Raw genomic sequence first — 13,350 nt, forward strand, 5'->3', positions numbered from 1 at the left:
TTGGCACGCCGATGTCGAAATTCGGCGATTTTCCTGGCCACGGAAAGCTCGTTCCGCTGGCTACGACGTGACGAACAGACGAAGTCGGTTCGGGACCGTTTCAGATGCCGTTTAAGCTCATTTCGGGCGTTTCTATGACGGCTAGTCGGTTTGTGCGTTGCGGCCCCCACGGCGCCCGCGTGAGGCATAAGAGCATTTTTTCGCGCAACATGTAACGGGTGCGATCATACCAGCACTAAAGCACCGGATCCCATCAGAACTCTGAAGTTAAGCGTGCTTGAGCGAGAGTAGTACTGGGATGGGTGACCTCCTGGGAAGTCCTTGTGTTGCACTCTCTTTTTGCCTTCGGCGCTTTTTTGTCGTCGGCACCAACCTCCGACCTTCTTTTCACTTCCCGCAACACACCGTATCTGATCCATCGAGGTCTTCTGCTTCCCTTTCACCCTCGCCTTGCGCGCCGCAGCGCCGGCACCCGACACGAGCCGCGGCGTGCGACAAACGCAGCAGTTCCGGCTCGCCGGACCGTAACTTGGCACGCCGATGTCGAAATTCGGCGATTTTCCTGCCCACGGAAAGCACGTTCCGCTGGCTACGACGTGACGAACAGACGAAGTCGGTTCGGGACCGTTTCGGATGCCGTTTAAGCTCATTTCGGGCGTTTTTCGGGGCCGTTTTTATGACGGCTAGTCGGTTCGTGCGTTGCGGCCCCCACGGCTCCCGCGTGAGGCATAAGAGCATTTTTTCGCGCAACATGTAACGGGTGCGATCACACTAGCACTAAAGCACCGGATCCCATCAGAACTCTGAAGTTAAGCGTGCTTGGGCGAGAGTAGTACTGGGATGGGTGACCTCCTGGGAAGTCCTCGTGTTGCACTCTCTTTTTGCCTTCGGCGCTTTTTTGTCGTCGGCACCAACCTCCGACCTTCTTTTCACTTCCCGCAACACACCGTATCTGATCCATCGAGGTCTTCTGCTTCCCTTTCACCCTCGCCTTGCGCGCCGCAGCGCCGGCACCCGACACGAGCCGCGGCGTGCGACAAACGCAGCAGTTCCGGCTCGCCAGACCGTAACTTGGCACGCCGATGTCGAAATTCGGCGATTTTCCTGGCCACGGAAAGCTCGTTCCGCTGGCTACGACGTGACGAACAGACGAAGTCGGTTCGGGACTGTTTTAGATGCCGTTTAAGATCATTTCGGGCGTTTCTATGATGACTAGTCGGTTTGTGCGTTGCGGCCCCCACGGCTCCCGCGTGAGGCATAAGAGCATTTTTTCGCGCAACATGTAACGGGTGCGATCATACCAGCACTAAAGCACCGGATCCCATCAGAACTCTGAAGTTAAGCGTGCTTGAGCGAGAGTAGTACTGGGATGGGTGATCTCCTGGGAAGTCCTTGTGTTGCACTCTCTTTTTGCCTTCGGCGCTTTTTTGTCGTCGGCACCAACCTCCGACCTTCTTTTCACTTCCCGCAACACACCGTATCTGATCCATCGAGGTCTTCTGCTTCCCTTTCACCCTCGCCTTGCGCGCCGCAGCGCCGGCACCCGACAGGAGCCGCGGCGTGCGACAAACGCAGCAGTTCCGGCTCGCCAGACCGTAACTTGGCACGCCGATGTCGGAATTCGGCGATTTTCGTGGCCACTGAAAGCTCGTTTCGCTGGCTACGACGTGGCGAACAAACGAAGTCGGTTCGGGACTGTTTCGGAGGCCGTTTCTATGACGGCTAGTCGGTTCATGCGTTGCGGCCCCCACGGCTCCCGCGTGAGGCATAAGAGCATTTTTTCGCGCAACATGTAACGGGTGAGATCATACCAGCACTAAAGCACTGGATCCCATCAGAACTCCAAAGTTAAGCGTGCTTGGGCGAGAGTAGTACTGGGATGGGTGACCTCCTGGGAAGTCCTCGTGTTGCACTCTCTTTTTGCCTTCGGCGCTTTTTTGTCGTCGGCACCAACCTCCGACCTTCTTTTCACTTCCCGCAACACACCGTATCTGATCCATCGAGGTCTTCTGCTTCCCTTTCACCCTCGCCTTGCGCACTGCAGCACCGGCACCCGACACGAGCCGCGGCGTGCGACAAAAGCAGCAGTTCCGGCTCGCCGGACCGTAACTTGGCACGCCGATGTCGGAATTCGGCAATTTTCGTGGCCACGGAAAGCTCGTTCCGCTGGCTACAATGTGGCGAACCGACAAAGTCGGTTCGGGACCGTTTCGGAGGCCGTTTAAGCTCGTTTCGGGCGTTTTTTGGGGCTGTTTCTATGACGGCTAGTCGGTTCGTGCGTTAGGGCCCCCACGTCTCCCGCGTGAGGCATAAGAGCATTTTTTCGCGCAACATGTAACAGGTGCGATCATATTAGCACTGAAGCACCGGATCCTATCAAAACTCTGAAGTTAAGCGTGCTTGGGCGAGAGTAGTACTGGGATGGGTGACCTCCTGGGAAGTCCTTGTGTTGCACTCTCTTTTTGCCTTTGGCGCTTTTTTGTCGTCGGCACCAACCTCTGACCTTCTTTTCACTTCCCGCAACACACCGTATCTGATCCATCGAGGTCTTCTGCTTCCCTTTCACCCTCGCCTTGCGCACCGGCACCCGACACGAGCCGCAGCGTGCGACAAACGCAGCAGTTCCGGCTCGCCGGACCGTAACTTGGCACGCCGATGTCGAAATTCGATGATTTTCGTGGCCACGGAAAGCTCGTTCCGCTGGCTACGACGTGGCGAACAGACAAAGTCGGTTCAGGACCGTTTCAGAGGCCGTTTAAGCTCGTTTCGGGCGTTTTCAGGGCCGTTTTTATGACGGCTAGTCGGTTCGTGCGTTGCGGCCCCCACGGCTCCCGCGTGAGGCATAAGAGCATTTTTTCGCGCAATATGTAACGGGTGCGATCATACCAGCACTAAAGCACCGGATCCCATCAGAACTCTGAAGTTAAGCGTGCTTGAGCGAGAGTAGTACTGGGATGGGTGACCTCCTGGGAAGTCCTTGTGTTGCACTCTCTTTTTGCCTTCGGCGCTTTTTTGTCGTCGGCACCAACCTCCGACCTTCTTTTCACTTCCCGCAACACACCGTATCTGATCCATCGAGGTCTTCTGCTTCCCTTTCACCCTCGCCTTGCGCGCCGCAGCGCCGGCACCCGACACGAGCCGCGGCGTGCGACAAACGCAGCAGTTCCGGCTCGCCGGACCGTAACTTGGCACGCCGATGTCGAAATTCGGCGATTTTCCTGCCCACGGAAAGCACGTTCCGCTGGCTACGACGTGACGAACAGACGAAGTCGGTTCGGGACCGTTTCGGATGCCGTTTAAGCTCATTTCGGGCGTTTTTCGGGGCCGTTTTTATGACGGCTAGTCGGTTCGTGCGTTGCGGCCCCCACGGCTCCCGCGTGAGGCATAAGAGCATTTTTTCGCGCAACATGTAACGGGTGCGATCACACTAGCACTAAAGCACCGGATCCCATCAGAACTCTGAAGTTAAGCGTGCTTGGGCGAGAGTAGTACTGGGATGGGTGACCTCCTGGGAAGTCCTCGTGTTGCACTCTCTTTTTGCCTTCGGCGCTTTTTTGTCGTCGGCACCAACCTCCGACCTTCTTTTCACTTCCCGCAACACACCGTATCTGATCCATCGAGGTCTTCTGCTTCCCTTTCACCCTCGCCTTGCGCGCCGCAGCGCCGACACCCGACACGAGCCGCGGCGTGCGACAAAAGCAGCAGTTCCGGCTCGCCGGACCGTAACTTGGCACGCCGATGTCGGAATTCGGCGATTTTTGTGGCCACGGAAAGCTCGTTCCGCTGGCTACGACGTGGCGAACAGACGAAGTCGGTTCGGGACCGTTTCGGATGCCGTGTAAGCTAGTTTCAGTCATTTTTTGGGGCCGTTTCTATGACGGCTAGTCGGTTCGTGCGTTGCGGCGCCCACGGCTCCCGCGTGAGGCATAAGAGCATTTTTTCGCGCAACATGTAACGTGTGCGATCATACCAGCACTAAAGCACCGGATCCCATCAGAACTCCGAAGTTAAGCGTGCTTGGGCGAGAGTAGTACTGGAATGGGTGACCTCCTGGGAAGTCCTCGTGTTGCACTCTCTATTTACCTTCGGCGCTTTTTTGTCGTCGGCACCAACCTCCGACCTTCTTTTCACTTACCGCAACACATCGTATCTGATCCATCAAGGTCTTCTGCTTCCCTTTCACCCTCGCCTTGCGCGCCGCAGCGCCCGCACCCGACACGAGCCGCGGCGTGCGACAAAAGCAGCAGTTCCGGCTCTCCGGACTGTAACTTGGCACACCGATGTCGGAATTCGGCGATTTTTGTGGCCACGGAAAGCTCGTTCCGCTGGCTACGACGTGGCGAACAGACGAAGTCGGTTCGGGACCGTTTCGGATGCCGTTTAAGCTAGTTTCAGTCGTTTTTCGGGGCCGTTTCTATGACGGCTAGTCGGTTCGTGCGTTGCGGCCCCCACGGCTCCCGCGTGAGGCATAAGAGCATTTTTTCGCGCAACATGTAACGTGTGCGATCATAGCAGCACTAAAGCACCGGATCCCATCAGAACTCCGAAGTTAAGCGTGCTTGGGCGAGAGTAGTACTGGAATGGGTGACCTCCTGGGAAGTCCTCGTGTTGCACTCTCTATTTACCTTCGGCGCTTTTTTGTCGTCGGCACCAACCTCCGACCTTCTTTTCACTTACCGCAACACACCGTATCTGATCCATCAAGGTCTTCTGCTTCCCTTTCACCCTCGCCTTGCGCGCCGCAGCGCCCGCACCCGACACGAGCCGCGGCGTGCGACAAAAGCAGCAGTTCCGGCTCTCCGGACTGTAACTTGGCACACCGATGTCGGAATTCGGCGATTTTCGTGGCCACGGAAAGCTCGTTCCGCTGGCTACGACGTGGCGAACAGACGAAGTCGGTTCGGGACCGTTTCGGATGCCGTTTAAGCTCATTTCGGGCGTTTTTCGGGGCCGTTTTTATGACGGCTAGTCGGTTCGTGCGTTGCGGCCCCCACGGCTCCCGCGTGAGGCATAAGAGCATTTTTTCGCGCAACATGTAACGGGTGCGATCACACTAGCACTAAAGCACCGGATCCCATCAGAACTCTGAAGTTAAGCGTGCTTGGGCGAGAGTAGTACTGGGATGGGTGACCTCCTGGGAAGTCCTCGTGTTGCACTCTCTTTTTGCCTTCGGCGCTTTTTTGTCGTCGGCACCAACCTCCGACCTTCTTTTCACTTCCCGCAACACACCGTATCTGATCCATCGAGGTCTTCTGCTTCCCTTTCACCCTCGCCTTGCACGCCGCAGCGCCGGCACCCGACACGAGCCGCGGCGTGCGACAAACGCAGCAGTTCCGGCTCGCCGGACCGTAACTTGGCACGCCGATGTCGAAATTCGGCGATTTTCCTGGCCACGGAAAGCTCGTTCCGCTGGCTACGACGTGACGAACAGACGAAGTCGGTTCGGGACCGTTTCAGATGCCGTTTAAGCTCATTTCGGGCGTTTCTATGACGGCTAGTCGGTTCGTGCGTTGCGGCCCCCACGGCTCCCGCGTGAGGCATAAGAGCATTTTTTCGCGCAACATGTAACGTGTGCGATCATACCAGCACTAAAGCACCGGATCCCATCAGAACTCCGAAGTTAAGCGTGCTTGGGCGAGAGTAGTACTGGGATGGGTGACCTCCTGGGAAGTCCTCGTGTTGCACTCTCTTTTTGCCTTCGGCGCTTTTTTGTCGTCGGCACCAACCTCCGACCTTCTTTTCACTTCCCGCAACACACCGTATCTGATCCATCGAGGTCTTCTGCTTTCCTTTCACCCTCGCCTTGCGCGCCGCAGCGCCGGCACCCGACACGAGCCGCGGCGTGCGACAAACGCAGCAGTTCCGGCTCGCCGGACCGTAACTTGGCACGCCGATGTCGAAATTCGGCGATTTTCCTGGCCACGGAAAGCACGTTCTGCTGGCTACGACGTGACGAACAGACGAAGTCGGTTCGGGACCGTTTCAGATGCCGTTTAAGCTCGTTTCGGGCGTTTTTCGGGGCGTTTCTATGACGGCTAGTCGGTTTGTGCGTTGCGGCCCCCACGGCTCCCGCGTGAGGCACAAGAGCATTTTTTCGCGCAACATGTAACGGGTGCGATCACACTAGCACTAAAGCACCGGATCCCATCAGAACTCTGAAGTTAAGCGTGCTTGGGCGAGAGTAGTACTAGGATGGGTGACCTCCTGGGAAGTCCTCGTGTTGCACTCTCTTTTTGCCTTCGGCGCTTTTTTGTCGTCGGCACCAACCTCCGACCTTCTTTTCACTTCCCGCAACACACCGTATCTGATCCATCGAGGTCTTCTGCTTCCCTTTCACCCTCGCCTTGCGCGCCGCAGCGCCGGCACCCGACACGAGCCGCGGCGTGCGACAAAAGCAGCAGTTCCGGCTCTCCGGACCGTAACTTGGCACGCCGATGTCGGAATTCGGCGATTTTCGTGGCCACGGAAAGCTCGTTCCGCTGGCTACGACGTGGCGAACAGACAAAGTCGGTTCGGGACCGTTTCGGATGCCGTTTAAGCTCGTTTCGATCGTTTTTCGGGGTCGTTTCTATGACGGCTAGTCGGTTCGTGCGTTGCGGCCCCCACGGCTCCCGCGTGAGGCATAAGAGCATTTTTTCGCGCAACATGTAACGGGTGTGATCATACCAGTTCTAAAGAACCGGATCCCATCAGAACTCCGAAGTTAAGCGTGCTTGGGCGAGAGTAGTACTGGGATGGGTGACCTCCTGGGAAGTCCTCGTGTTGCACTCTCTTTTTGCCTTCGGCGCTTTTTGTCGTCGGCACCAACCTCCGACCTTCTTTTCACTTCCCGCAACACACCGTATCTGATCCATCGAGGTCTTCTGCTTCCCTTTCACCCTCGCCTTGCGCGCCGCAGCGCCGACACCCGACACGAGCCGCGGCGTGCGACAAAAGCAGCAGTTCCGGCTCGCCGGACCGTAACTTGGCACGCCGATGTCGGAATTCGGCGATTTTTGTGGCCACGGAAAGCTCGTTCCGCTGGCTACGACGTGGCGAACAGACGAAGTCGGTTCGGGACCGTTTCGGATGCCGTGTAAGCTAGTTTCAGTCATTTTTTGGGGCCGTTTCTATGACGGCTAGTCGGTTCGTGCGTTGCGGCGCCCACGGCTCCCGCGTGAGGCATAAGAGCATTTTTTCGCGCAACATGTAACGTGTGCGATCATACCAGCACTAAAGCACCGGATCCCATCAGAACTCCGAAGTTAAGCGTGCTTGGGCGAGAGTAGTACTGGAATGGGTGACCTCCTGGGAAGTCCTCGTGTTGCACTCTCTATTTACCTTCGGCGCTTTTTTGTCGTCGGCACCAACCTCCGACCTTCTTTTCACTTACCGCAACACATCGTATCTGATCCATCAAGGTCTTCTGCTTCCCTTTCACCCTCGCCTTGCGCGCCGCAGCGCCCGCACCCGACACGAGCCGCGGCGTGCGACAAAAGCAGCAGTTCCGGCTCTCCGGACTGTAACTTGGCACACCGATGTCGGAATTCGGCGATTTTTGTGGCCACGGAAAGCTCGTTCCGCTGGCTACGACGTGGCGAACAGACGAAGTCGGTTCGGGACCGTTTCGGATGCCGTTTAAGCTAGTTTCAGTCGTTTTTCGGGGCCGTTTCTATGACGGCTAGTCGGTTCGTGCGTTGCGGCCCCCACGGCTCCCGCGTGAGGCATAAGAGCATTTTTTCGCGCAACATGTAACGTGTGCGATCATAGCAGCACTAAAGCACCGGATCCCATCAGAACTCCGAAGTTAAGCGTGCTTGGGCGAGAGTAGTACTGGAATGGGTGACCTCCTGGGAAGTCCTCGTGTTGCACTCTCTATTTACCTTCGGCGCTTTTTTGTCGTCGGCACCAACCTCCGACCTTCTTTTCACTTACCGCAACACACCGTATCTGATCCATCAAGGTCTTCTGCTTCCCTTTCACCCTCGCCTTGCGCGCCGCAGCGCCCGCACCCGACACGAGCCGCGGCGTGCGACAAAAGCAGCAGTTCCGGCTCTCCGGACTGTAACTTGGCACACCGATGTCGGAATTCGGCGATTTTCGTGGCCACGGAAAGCTCGTTCCGCTGGCTACGACGTGGCGAACAGACGAAGTTGGTTCGGGACCGTTTCGGATGCCGTTTAAGCTCATTTCGGGCGTTTTTCGGGGCCGTTTTTATGACGGCTAGTCGGTTCGTGCGTTGCGGCCCCCACGGCTCCCGCGTGAGGCATAAGAGCATTTTTTCGCGCAACATGTAACGGGTGCGATCACACTAGCACTAAAGCACCGGATCCCATCAGAACTCTGAAGTTAAGCGTGCTTGGGCGAGAGTAGTACTGGGATGGGTGACCTCCTGGGAAGTCCTCGTGTTGCACTCTCTTTTTGCCTTCGGCGCTTTTTTGTCGTCGGCACCAACCTCCGACCTTCTTTTCACTTCCCGCAACACACCGTATCTGATCCATCGAGGTCTTCTGCTTCCCTTTCACCCTCGCCTTGCACGCCGCAGCGCCGGCACCCGACACGAGCCGCGGCGTGCGACAAACGCAGCAGTTCCGGCTCGCCGGACCGTAACTTGGCACGCCGATGTCGAAATTCGGCGATTTTCCTGGCCACGGAAAGCTCGTTCCGCTGGCTACGACGTGACGAACAGACGAAGTCGGTTCGGGACCGTTTCAGATGCCGTTTAAGCTCATTTCGGGCGTTTCTATGACGGCTAGTCGGTTCGTGCGTTGCGGCCCCCACGGCTCCCGCGTGAGGCATAAGAGCATTTTTTCGCGCAACATGTAACGTGTGCGATCATACCAGCACTAAAGCACCGGATCCCATCAGAACTCCGAAGTTAAGCGTGCTTGGGCGAGAGTAGTACTGGGATGGGTGACCTCCTGGGAAGTCCTCGTGTTGCACTCTCTTTTTGCCTTCGGCGCTTTTTTGTCGTCGGCACCAACCTCCGACCTTCTTTTCACTTCCCGCAACACACCGTATCTGATCCATCGAGGTCTTCTGCTTTCCTTTCACCCTCGCCTTGCGCGCCGCAGCGCCGGCACCCGACACGAGCCGCGGCGTGCGACAAACGCAGCAGTTCCGGCTCGCCGGACCGTAACTTGGCACGCCGATGTCGAAATTCGGCGATTTTCCTGGCCACGGAAAGCACGTTCTGCTGGCTACGACGTGACGAACAGACGAAGTCGGTTCGGGACCGTTTCAGATGCCGTTTAAGCTCGTTTCGGGCGTTTTTCGGGGCGTTTCTATGACGGCTAGTCGGTTTGTGCGTTGCGGCCCCCACGGCTCCCGCGTGAGGCACAAGAGCATTTTTTCGCGCAACATGTAACGGGTGCGATCACACTAGCACTAAAGCACCGGATCCCATCAGAACTCTGAAGTTAAGCGTGCTTGGGCGAGAGTAGTACTAGGATGGGTGACCTCCTGGGAAGTCCTCGTGTTGCACTCTCTTTTTGCCTTCGGCGCTTTTTTGTCGTCGGCACCAACCTCCGACCTTCTTTTCACTTCCCGCAACACACCGTATCTGATCCATCGAGGTCTTCTGCTTCCCTTTCACCCTCGCCTTGCGCGCCGCAGCGCCGGCACCCGACACGAGCCGCGGCGTGCGACAAAAGCAGCAGTTCCGGCTCTCCGGACCGTAACTTGGCACGCCGATGTCGGAATTCGGCGATTTTCGTGGCCACGGAAAGCTCGTTCCGCTGGCTACGACGTGGCGAACAGACAAAGTCGGTTCGGGACCGTTTCGGATGCCGTTTAAGCTCGTTTCGGTCGTTTTTCGGGGTCGTTTCTATGACGGCTAGTCGGTTCGTGCGTTGCGGCCCCCACGGCTCCCGCGTGAGGCATAAGAGCATTTTTTCGCGCAACATGTAACGGGTGTGATCATACCAGTACTAAAGAACCGGATCCCATCAGAACTCCGAAGTTAAGCGTGCTTGGGCGAGAGTAGTACTGGGATGGGTGACCTCCTGGGAAGTCCTCGTGTTGCACTCTCTTTTTGCCTTCGGCGCTTTTTTGTCGTCGGCACCAACCTCCGACCTTCTTTTCACTTCCCGCAACACACCGTATCTGATCCATCGAGGTCTTCTGCTTCCCTTTCACCCTCGCCTTGCGCGCCGCAGCGCCGACACCCGACACGAGCCGCGGCGTGCGACAAAAGCAGCAGTTCCGGCTCGCCGGACCGTAACTTGGCACGCCGATGTCGGAATTCGGCGATTTTTGTGGCCACGGAAAGCTCGTTCCGCTGGCTACGACGTGGCGAACAGACGAAGTCGGTTCGGGACCGTTTCGGATGCCGTGTAAGCTAGTTTCAGTCATTTTTTGGGGCCGTTTCTATGACGGCTAGTCGGTTCGTGCGTTGCGGCGCCCACGGCTCCCGCGTGAGGCATAAGAGCATTTTTTCGCGCAACATGTAACGTGTGCGATCATACCAGCACTAAAGCACCGGATCCCATCAGAACTCCGAAGTTAAGCGTGCTTGGGCGAGAGTAGTACTGGAATGGGTGACCTCCTGGGAAGTCCTCGTGTTGCACTCTCTATTTACCTTCGGCGCTTTTTTGTCGTCGGCACCAACCTCCGACCTTCTTTTCACTTACCGCAACACATCGTATCTGATCCATCAAGGTCTTCTGCTTCCCTTTCACCCTCGCCTTGCGCGCCGCAGCGCCCGCACCCGACACGAGCCGCGGCGTGCGACAAAAGCAGCAGTTCCGGCTCTCCGGACTGTAACTTGGCACACCGATGTCGGAATTCGGCGATTTTCGTGGCCACGGAAAGCTCGTTCCGCTGGCTACGACGTGGCGAACAGACGAAGTCGGTTCGGGACCGTTTCGGATGCCGTGTAAGCTAGTTTCAGTCATTTTTTGGGGCCGTTTCTATGACGGCTAGTCGGTTCGTGCGTTGCGGCGCCCACGGCTCCCGCGTGAGGCATAAGAGCATTTTTTCGCGCAACATGTAACGGGTGTGATCATACCAGTTCTAAAGAACCGGATCCCATCAGAACTCCGAAGTTAAGCGTGCTTGGGCGAGAGTAGTACTGGGATGGGTGACCTCCTGGGAAGTCCTCGTGTTGCACTCTCTTTTTGCCTTCGGCGCTTTTTTGTCGTCGGCACCAACCTCCGACCTTCTTTTCACTTCCCGCAACACACCGTATCTGATCCATCGAGGTCTTCTGCTTCCCTTTCACCCTCGCCTTGCGCGCCGCAGCGCCGACACCCGACACGAGCCGCGGCGTGCGACAAAAGCAGCAGTTCCGGCTCGCCGGACCGTAACTTGGCACGCCGATGTCGGAATTCGGCGATTTTTGTGGCCACGGAAAGCTCGTTCCGCTGGCTACGACGTGGCGAACAGACGATGTCGGTTCGGGACCGTTTCGGATGCCGTTTAAGCTAGTTTCAGTCGTTTTTCGGGGCCGTTTCTATGACGGCTAGTCGGTTCGTGCGTTGCGGCCCCCACGGCTCCCGCGTGAGGCATAAGAGCATTTTTTCGCGCAACATGTAACGTGTGCGATCATAGCAGCACTAAAGCACCGGATCCCATCAGAACTCCGAAGTTAAGCGTGCTTGGGCGAGAGTAGTACTGGAATGGGTGACCTCCTGGGAAGTCCTCGTGTTGCACTCTCTATTTACCTTCGGCGCTTTTTTGTCGTCGGCACCAACCTCCGACCTTCTTTTCACTTACCGCAACACACCGTATCTGATCCATCAAGGTCTTCTGCTTCCCTTTCACCCTCGCCTTGCGCGCCGCAGCGCCCGCACCCGACACGAGCCGCGGCGTGTGACAAAAGCAGCAGTTCCGGCTCTCCGGACTGTAACTTGGCACACCGATGTCGGAATTCGGCGATTTTCGTGGCCACGGAAAGCTCGTTCCGCTGGCTACGACGTGGCGAACAGACGAAGTCGGTTCGGGACCGTTTCGGATGCCGTTTAAGCTCATTTCGGGCGTTTTTCGGGGCCGTTTTTATGACGGCTAGTCGGTTCGTGCGTTGCGGCCCCCACGGCTCCCGCGTGAGGCATAAGAGCATTTTTTTCGCGCAACATGTAACGGGTGCGATCACACTAGCACTAAAGCACCGGATCCCATCAGAACTTTGAAGTTAAGCGTGCTTGGGCGAGAGTAGTACTGGGATGGGTGACCTCCTGGGAAGTCCTCGTGTTGCACTCTCTTTTTGCCTTCGGCGCTTTTTTGTCGTCGGCACCAACCTCCGACCTTCTTTTCACTTCCCGCAACACACCGTATCTGATCCATCGAGGTCTTCTGCTTCCCTTTCACCCTCGCCTTGCACGCCGCAGCGCCGGCACCCGACACGAGCCGCGGCGTGCGACAAACGCAGCAGTTCCGGCTCGCCGGACCGTAACTTGGCACGCCGATGTCGAAATTCGGCGATTTTCCTGGCCACGGAAAGCTCGTTCCGCTGGCTACGACGTGACGAACAGACGAAGTCGGTTCGGGACCGTTTCAGATGCCGTTTAAGCTCATTTCGGGCGTTTCTATGACGGCTAGTCGGTTTGTGCGTTGCGGCCCCCACGGCGCCCGCGTGAGGCATAAGAGCATTTTTTCGCGCAACATGTAACGGGTGCGATCATACCAGCACTAAAGCACCGGATCCCATCAGAACTCTGAAGTTAAGCGTGCTTGAGCGAGAGTAGTACTGGGATGGGTGACCTCCTGGGAAGTCCTTGTGTTGCACTCTCTTTTTGCCTTCGGCGCTTTTTTGTCGTCGGCACCAACCTCCGACCTTCTTTTCACTTCCCGCAACACACCGTATCTGATCCATCGAGGTCTTCTGCTTCCCTTTCACCCTCGCCTTGCGCGCCGCAGCGCCGGCACCCGACACGAGCCGCGGCGTGCGACAAACGCAGCAGTTCCGGCTCGCCGGACCGTAACTTGGCACGCCGATGTCGAAATTCGGCGATTTTCCTGCCCACGGAAAGCACGTTCCGCTGGCTACGACGTGACGAACAGACGAAGTCGGTTCGGGACCGTTTCGGATGCCGTTTAAAATCATTTCGGGCGTTTTTCGGGGCCGTTTTTATGACGGCTAGTCGGTTCGTGCGTTGCGGCCCCCACGGCTCCCGCGTGAGGCATAAGAGCATTTTTTCGCGCAACATGTAACGGGTGCGATCACACTAGCACTAAAGCACCGGATCCCATCAGAACTCTGAAGTTAAGCGTGCTTGGGCGAGAGTAGTACTGGGATGGGTGACCTCCTGGGAAGTCCTCGTGTTGCACTCTCTTTTTGCCTTCGGCGCTTTTTTGTCGTCGGCACCAACCTCCGACCTTCTTTTCACTTCCCGCAACACACCGTATCTGATCCATCGAGGTCTTCTGCTTCCC

The 13,350-nt window shown here is 57.1% G+C and overlaps 24 non-coding genes and 1 pseudogene across 24 annotated transcripts; all 25 read left to right on the forward strand.

Annotated features, from left to right (window-relative positions):
• The first annotated feature begins 216 nt into the window (after positions 1 to 216).
• LOC149851033 (5S ribosomal RNA) lies at positions 217 to 335 on the forward strand. The gene has a single exon (XR_016438216.1). It is a non-coding gene; the product is annotated as a 5S ribosomal RNA (ribosomal RNA).
• A 423-nt stretch (positions 336 to 758) lies between these two features.
• Positions 759 to 877, forward strand: LOC149851034 (5S ribosomal RNA). Its single transcript, XR_016435400.1, has one exon. It is a non-coding gene; the product is annotated as a 5S ribosomal RNA (ribosomal RNA).
• Positions 878 to 1,287: 410 nt separating this feature from the next.
• LOC149851035 (5S ribosomal RNA) lies at positions 1,288 to 1,406 on the forward strand. Its single transcript, XR_016426105.1, has one exon. It is a non-coding gene; the product is annotated as a 5S ribosomal RNA (ribosomal RNA).
• A 391-nt stretch (positions 1,407 to 1,797) lies between these two features.
• LOC149851036 (5S ribosomal RNA) lies at positions 1,798 to 1,916 on the forward strand. The gene has a single exon (XR_016434320.1). It is a non-coding gene; the product is annotated as a 5S ribosomal RNA (ribosomal RNA).
• A 423-nt stretch (positions 1,917 to 2,339) lies between these two features.
• LOC149851037 (5S ribosomal RNA) lies at positions 2,340 to 2,458 on the forward strand (annotated as a pseudogene).
• A 414-nt stretch (positions 2,459 to 2,872) lies between these two features.
• On the forward strand, positions 2,873 to 2,991 carry LOC149851038 (5S ribosomal RNA). The gene has a single exon (XR_016438238.1). It is a non-coding gene; the product is annotated as a 5S ribosomal RNA (ribosomal RNA).
• Positions 2,992 to 3,414: 423 nt separating this feature from the next.
• On the forward strand, positions 3,415 to 3,533 carry LOC149851039 (5S ribosomal RNA). Its single transcript, XR_016435411.1, has one exon. It is a non-coding gene; the product is annotated as a 5S ribosomal RNA (ribosomal RNA).
• Positions 3,534 to 3,956: 423 nt separating this feature from the next.
• On the forward strand, positions 3,957 to 4,075 carry LOC149851040 (5S ribosomal RNA). Its single transcript, XR_016426770.1, has one exon. It is a non-coding gene; the product is annotated as a 5S ribosomal RNA (ribosomal RNA).
• A 423-nt stretch (positions 4,076 to 4,498) lies between these two features.
• LOC149851041 (5S ribosomal RNA) lies at positions 4,499 to 4,617 on the forward strand. Its single transcript, XR_016433884.1, has one exon. It is a non-coding gene; the product is annotated as a 5S ribosomal RNA (ribosomal RNA).
• Positions 4,618 to 5,040: 423 nt separating this feature from the next.
• On the forward strand, positions 5,041 to 5,159 carry LOC149851042 (5S ribosomal RNA). Its single transcript, XR_016435422.1, has one exon. It is a non-coding gene; the product is annotated as a 5S ribosomal RNA (ribosomal RNA).
• A 410-nt stretch (positions 5,160 to 5,569) lies between these two features.
• On the forward strand, positions 5,570 to 5,688 carry LOC149851043 (5S ribosomal RNA). Its single transcript, XR_016436295.1, has one exon. It is a non-coding gene; the product is annotated as a 5S ribosomal RNA (ribosomal RNA).
• Positions 5,689 to 6,110: 422 nt separating this feature from the next.
• LOC149851044 (5S ribosomal RNA) lies at positions 6,111 to 6,229 on the forward strand. The gene has a single exon (XR_016435764.1). It is a non-coding gene; the product is annotated as a 5S ribosomal RNA (ribosomal RNA).
• A 423-nt stretch (positions 6,230 to 6,652) lies between these two features.
• Positions 6,653 to 6,771, forward strand: LOC149851045 (5S ribosomal RNA). Its single transcript, XR_016425810.1, has one exon. It is a non-coding gene; the product is annotated as a 5S ribosomal RNA (ribosomal RNA).
• A 422-nt stretch (positions 6,772 to 7,193) lies between these two features.
• Positions 7,194 to 7,312, forward strand: LOC149851046 (5S ribosomal RNA). The gene has a single exon (XR_016426773.1). It is a non-coding gene; the product is annotated as a 5S ribosomal RNA (ribosomal RNA).
• Positions 7,313 to 7,735: 423 nt separating this feature from the next.
• Positions 7,736 to 7,854, forward strand: LOC149851047 (5S ribosomal RNA). The gene has a single exon (XR_016433885.1). It is a non-coding gene; the product is annotated as a 5S ribosomal RNA (ribosomal RNA).
• Positions 7,855 to 8,277: 423 nt separating this feature from the next.
• On the forward strand, positions 8,278 to 8,396 carry LOC149851048 (5S ribosomal RNA). Its single transcript, XR_016435433.1, has one exon. It is a non-coding gene; the product is annotated as a 5S ribosomal RNA (ribosomal RNA).
• A 410-nt stretch (positions 8,397 to 8,806) lies between these two features.
• Positions 8,807 to 8,925, forward strand: LOC149851049 (5S ribosomal RNA). Its single transcript, XR_016436416.1, has one exon. It is a non-coding gene; the product is annotated as a 5S ribosomal RNA (ribosomal RNA).
• A 422-nt stretch (positions 8,926 to 9,347) lies between these two features.
• Positions 9,348 to 9,466, forward strand: LOC149851050 (5S ribosomal RNA). The gene has a single exon (XR_016435775.1). It is a non-coding gene; the product is annotated as a 5S ribosomal RNA (ribosomal RNA).
• Positions 9,467 to 9,889: 423 nt separating this feature from the next.
• LOC149851051 (5S ribosomal RNA) lies at positions 9,890 to 10,008 on the forward strand. Its single transcript, XR_016433954.1, has one exon. It is a non-coding gene; the product is annotated as a 5S ribosomal RNA (ribosomal RNA).
• Positions 10,009 to 10,431: 423 nt separating this feature from the next.
• On the forward strand, positions 10,432 to 10,550 carry LOC149851052 (5S ribosomal RNA). The gene has a single exon (XR_016426775.1). It is a non-coding gene; the product is annotated as a 5S ribosomal RNA (ribosomal RNA).
• A 423-nt stretch (positions 10,551 to 10,973) lies between these two features.
• LOC149851053 (5S ribosomal RNA) lies at positions 10,974 to 11,092 on the forward strand. The gene has a single exon (XR_016425811.1). It is a non-coding gene; the product is annotated as a 5S ribosomal RNA (ribosomal RNA).
• Positions 11,093 to 11,515: 423 nt separating this feature from the next.
• Positions 11,516 to 11,634, forward strand: LOC149851054 (5S ribosomal RNA). Its single transcript, XR_016433887.1, has one exon. It is a non-coding gene; the product is annotated as a 5S ribosomal RNA (ribosomal RNA).
• Positions 11,635 to 12,058: 424 nt separating this feature from the next.
• LOC149851055 (5S ribosomal RNA) lies at positions 12,059 to 12,177 on the forward strand. The gene has a single exon (XR_016425935.1). It is a non-coding gene; the product is annotated as a 5S ribosomal RNA (ribosomal RNA).
• Positions 12,178 to 12,587: 410 nt separating this feature from the next.
• Positions 12,588 to 12,706, forward strand: LOC149851056 (5S ribosomal RNA). The gene has a single exon (XR_016438249.1). It is a non-coding gene; the product is annotated as a 5S ribosomal RNA (ribosomal RNA).
• A 423-nt stretch (positions 12,707 to 13,129) lies between these two features.
• LOC149851057 (5S ribosomal RNA) lies at positions 13,130 to 13,248 on the forward strand. The gene has a single exon (XR_016435444.1). It is a non-coding gene; the product is annotated as a 5S ribosomal RNA (ribosomal RNA).
• The last annotated feature ends 102 nt before the right edge of the window (positions 13,249 to 13,350 follow it).

This window comes from Nuphar pumila, chromosome 1 (genome assembly GCF_984573655.1).
Source record: "Nuphar pumila chromosome 1, dmNupPumi1.hap1.1, whole genome shotgun sequence".
Classification (NCBI taxonomy): Eukaryota; Viridiplantae; Streptophyta; class Magnoliopsida; order Nymphaeales; family Nymphaeaceae; genus Nuphar; species Nuphar pumila.